At 32.3% G+C, this 5,152-nt stretch overlaps 1 long non-coding RNA gene across 1 annotated transcript; it reads left to right on the top strand.

Moving 5' to 3' along the window:
- Window positions 1-269: 269 nt before the first annotated feature.
- LOC309629274 lies at window positions 270-4,817 on the top strand. The gene is made up of 3 exons (XR_014244970.1): window positions 270-687; window positions 743-2,219; window positions 2,578-4,817. It is a non-coding gene; the product is annotated as an uncharacterized lncRNA (long non-coding RNA).
- The last annotated feature ends 335 nt before the right edge of the window (window positions 4,818-5,152 follow it).

Below are 5,152 nucleotides of genomic sequence, written 5' to 3'. Positions count from 1 at the left end.
ATGCTATAGTTTTGTAGGCCCAACTAATGATGTCTTTATTGAAACAGCAGAGTCTCAGAGGCACACCCAGGTGTGAAAATCCCAAGGGCACATTCTGCATTAATTATTGGCTGAGACAAGGAGCTACAAGCTAAACTGCTGAGACAAGCAACCTTTCAGGATATCAGATTTAACTGTGGCAGGAAAGAGAGAAAGCAGTGGGTTTAACTAACTTTGCTGTTGCTAGTGACAGTCAGCTGAAGACAAGTATAAACTAAATCACATTTTTTTAATAAAAGTGACATATATGCCTTATAAGAAGAAAAGATTTCTACTTATTGGAAAGTTGGGAATACTGATACATTGAGGAAAGACAATGGTGAGAGAAATTGATGAGAAATTTGTGGGAAAATTGGTGATGAGGAATAATCATAAATGTACAAGCATGGCATTAATGTATTTTTAATCTAAAGATAAATAAGACAATTAAGTTACAAAATAAGAGTAGTTAAATAATAGATTAGAATAATTAGGCTAGAATGCAGAAGCCTCATCATTTGAGTACTGTCTCTTTGGATATTCCCTAGAAGAATTTATATAAGATCAAGAGATCAGTACTGTGAACTTTTGGTGAAACCATGTAAACATTCTATGTAATTTTGCATACGGATTTTTAAAACAATTTTTCCATTTAAAAAAGAAATAGAGGTAAATAAATAAATAAAAATAAAGGAATTCCTTTAAAAAAAAAAAAGAAATAGAGGACAAATTGCTCACTCTATTTTTTAAGTCAGTTTCATAAGTTAACTTATATGAATTTTTCCATTTCATTGGTATTTTTACTATTTTTGGCATTAAAAACAGATTTTAAAAGTAAAATTGACATACAATAAACTTCATATTTCTAAAGTATAAAATTTGATAATTTTGACATATGAATGTATTATTCATCAAGCTCCTTTAACTCAGCACAATTATTTTGGGGTTCATCCATACTGTTGCATGTGTCAATAATCCTGAATATAATACAATTTGTTAACCCAGTCAATAATTATGGACATTTAGGTTGTTTCCAGTTAAGAACTATTACAAACAAAACTGCTTTGTGCACATCTTTGTATGGACATAAAGCTTCATTTCTCTTGGGTAATTAATAGAAGTGGAATGGCAGGATCATATGACAGGTATATGTTTAACCTTGTAAGAAATTTCCACACTGTTTTCCAAAATGTAGTGTTTTATATTCTTTGTCAGCACAGCATGAAAATTCCATCTTCTCCATATCCTTTTCAACACTTGGCAAGAGCAGGCTTTCTAATTTTTGTCATTCTAACAAGTATGAAGTGGTACTTCATTGTGATTTTAATTTGCATTTCCCTAAGACTAATGTCAAGCATATTTTCATGTGCTTATTTACCACTCATGTATCTTCTTTAAAGAAACTGATAAAATCTTTTTCCATTTTTTAACTGAGTTGCTTAATTTTTCAAATATTGAGTTTCAAGGATTCTGTATATATTATGGTCAAAAGTCCTTCATCAGATATATGGTATATAAATATTTTCTCAAAGTTTTGCTTGTTTTTCCTTCTCTTAAAAGTGTGATTTAAAGAACAGAAGAACAAGCCTTCCAGTTTCAGCTCTGACATGTAAAGACCTTGGAAACTGTCATTCTCATCCTTACAACAAGAAAAAACTGAACAAACTGAAAAATCAGTAACCTTTTTTAGACCAATCAGAGAAATGTTTGTGAAGTTGTATCTCCAAGCAGTTCCCAATTACATTTTTCTATTAATATTGATAATTAACTTATTTTCATATGTTTATTCAGTAATTGGATATTAGTTCTTCTATTCTCTGCAATTTCTCTTGTACATTTTTTCAGTTTTATTTTTTATCCTTATTGATTGATAAGTTTACTTCATGTATTCAAATTTTAATTCTTTGCTAGATTTATATGTTTAAAATATATTCTCCCAGTTTATGACTCAATATTTTATATTTTAAGACATTTTTTGGATTAAAAAAGTTCACAATTTTAATTACCAAATTTAAGTTACCAATATTTTCCTTTATGAATTTTTGTTTTGTGGCTGTGTGTGTTTTGTGTAGAAAATACTTTCTACACTAAGGTAATAAAATATTCTCCATATGATTTTCTAACTATTTATAGTTTTATCTTTTACATGTATGAATTTAATGTAAATAATGTTGATTTTTATATAAAATCTGCAGTAGGGGGTTCAATTATTTTATTTTATTATTTTTTTTAAATACCACATTGCATTTTATTTATGATCTTGGGTATAACCATTTTTTAAAATTTTATTTATTGGTTGATTTTTGGCTGTGTTGGGTCTTCGTTTCTGTGCAAGGGCTTTCTCCAGTTGCAGTGAGCGGGGACCACTCCTCATCACGGTGCGCGGGCCTCTCATTATCGCAGCCTCTCTTGTTGCAGAGCACGGGCTCCAGACGCGCAGGCTCAGTAGTTGTGGCTCACAGACCCAGTCGCTCCGCGGCATGTGGGATCCTCCCAGACCAGGGCTCGAACCCGTGTCCCCTGCACTGGCAGGCAGACTCCCAACCACTGCGCCACCAGGGAAGCCCTTATTTTTTAACATAAATAACAAATGTTCTTGTTACCAAGTCGAAGCTCATACTGCTCGCCACATGACAGGTCAATAAATCAAGAGACAAAGTGTTGGGGCAAGGAATAGCGACTTTGTTTGGAAAGGCAGCAGGCCAAGAAGATGGTGGACCAGTGTCCCAAAGAACCATCTCACCGCAGTTAGAATTCAGGTTTCTTTTATACGTAAAGGGGAGGTGATGTGGCTGGTTGTTACAAACTTCTTGGTGCCTGAATCCTTTGTTCTTGCAGCTGTAAACGTAGGTCTGGTCACAATGTTCCTGTAAGACTCCAACAAGACATATGTTACTTTCTGTTCTGTAACTTTTTATCTCTATATGAATGAAAAGTGTTATACCTTTAAAGGTCAAGCCTGGGAAGCAGAGCCTTGAGAATGGGCTATCAAGTGTATTTCAGGCTATATAGGCAACATTCTTTTACAAAGGTGCAGAGCCAGCCTGACTAAAGCACAGGCAACAGAGAACAAAGGTTAGAGCTAAAGGATCCAATACGGAGTCAGTTTTGTTCTTCTCTGTTACATTCTCACATAAACTGTCAAGTTCAACCTTTCCCCAATGACCTGTAAAACTACCTCTATCATATCAAGCATGCACGTTTATGTAATTCTGTCTCTGTGCTATTAATTCTGATCCTTTGGTTTAGGAATCTAAACTTAGGTTAATAACACCCACTCTTAATTAATATGGTTTTATAGGAAGTTGTGAAAATTTGTGGGGAAATCTGTTACTATGGTTATTTTCATTATTTACGTTTCCTATAAATTTTATAATTTTTGTTAGATTTCACTGAAAATATAGATTGTTCTGGAGTTGATATCTTCATCATGTTGAATATTTCAATATATGAACAAGATCTACCCTTCTATTTATTTATATATTAGTAAATACATTTCAACAAAATTTCATAATTTTCTGTATGAAATCTTACACATCTCTTTTTCGAATCATCCCAGTTTATTTTTTATGCTATTTTAAATAGTATATTTTAATTTTAAATTTATTTTATAACTGTTTATTGTTCTTATAGAATAAACACTGTTCTTTGCACTGATTCTATTGAAAGAAAATTTCTGATTCATTTTTCTTAGTTGGTATATTTTTAAATTAACAGATTTTTATTATTAAATTACTTAATAGACTTTTAATTAATAGATTTTAATGGTTTTAGATTTACAGAAATATTGAGCAGATAGTACAGAATTCCCATATCAATTACTCCCCACCACACACACACACACACACACAGAGTTTCCTCTATTATTAACATCTTTCTTTATTATGGTAGATTTGTTACAAGTAATTAAACAACACAACAAAGGAACAAATACATTATTAGCTAAATCAATAGTTTACATTAATGTTCACTCTGTGTTGTACAATTCAGTGGGTTTTGACAGATACATATCATCATGGATACACCATTATAGTGTCATACATAATAGTTTCACCACCCTAAAAATCTCCTGTGCTTTACCTATTCATTCCTCACCTCTTCCTCTAAGCCTTTGGCAAACACTGCTCTTTTTATTGTCTCTATAGTTTTGCCGTTTTTCAGAATACCAAATAGTTGGAATTATGTAGTATGTAGCCTGTTCAAACTGGTTTCTCTCACAAAGCAATATGCATTTAAGGTTCCTTCAGGTCTCTCTGTAGCATGATAGCTCATTTCCTTTAACCACTGAGTAATACCCCAATGGATATACCACTGCTTGTTTATCCTCTAAACTTTGAAAGACATTTTGGTTGTTGCTTCCAAATTTGGGTGATTATAAATAAGGTTGCTGTAAACATTTGTGTGCAGATTTTTGTGTAGACATAAGTTTTCAACTCAGTTGGGTAAATATTATGAGTTCTATTGCTGGATCACTGGTTATACTATGCGTATCTTTGCAGCAAACTGCCAAACATTTTTACAAAGTAGCTGTACTGTTTTGCATTCCCACCAGCAATGAATGAGAGTTCTTGTTGCTTCACATCCTTGTCAGTATTTGGTACTGTCAAATTTTTGTTTCTGTTTTTTTTTTTTTAATTTTAGTCATTCTAATTGGTGTGTAGTTGTATTTTATTATTTTTTTAACATCTTTATTGGAGTATAATTGCTTTACAATGGTGTGTTAGTTTCTGCTTTATAACAAAGTGAATCAGCTATACATGTACATATATTACAATTCCCTAGCGATTTTCCCTGTGAGATCAATTCTCAGCTGGATTTAAGAAAAGTTGTTGATTTTCAATTTGTTCAGCTTTCTTCTTGTTGTGAAAATGAAAGTGACTACTTCCAAGCTCCTTACATGCCAGGGCTGAAACCAGAAGTTTCTCTGATTTGTTTTTAATTCATTAAAAATATCACATTCCATACTTACTTTTCTGTCATAATCAATCATGAGACACTGAGTACATCTACTATCATTTCACTTATTCATATCATCTATGCCCTGTAGACATGTGATCTTGAGTTCATTCATTTAGACATTCTAACACAGACTTAAGTATTTGGGGAAAAGGAAGATGAAGAGAGTTATTTCCTT

The sequence above is a fragment of the Balaenoptera borealis genome, assembly GCF_965194805.1.
Source record: "Balaenoptera borealis genome assembly, chromosome: 5".
Classification (NCBI taxonomy): domain Eukaryota; kingdom Metazoa; phylum Chordata; class Mammalia; order Artiodactyla; family Balaenopteridae; genus Balaenoptera; species Balaenoptera borealis.
The sequence above is the reverse complement of the archived record's forward strand: the minus strand, read 5'-3'. Positions and strand labels throughout refer to the sequence as shown.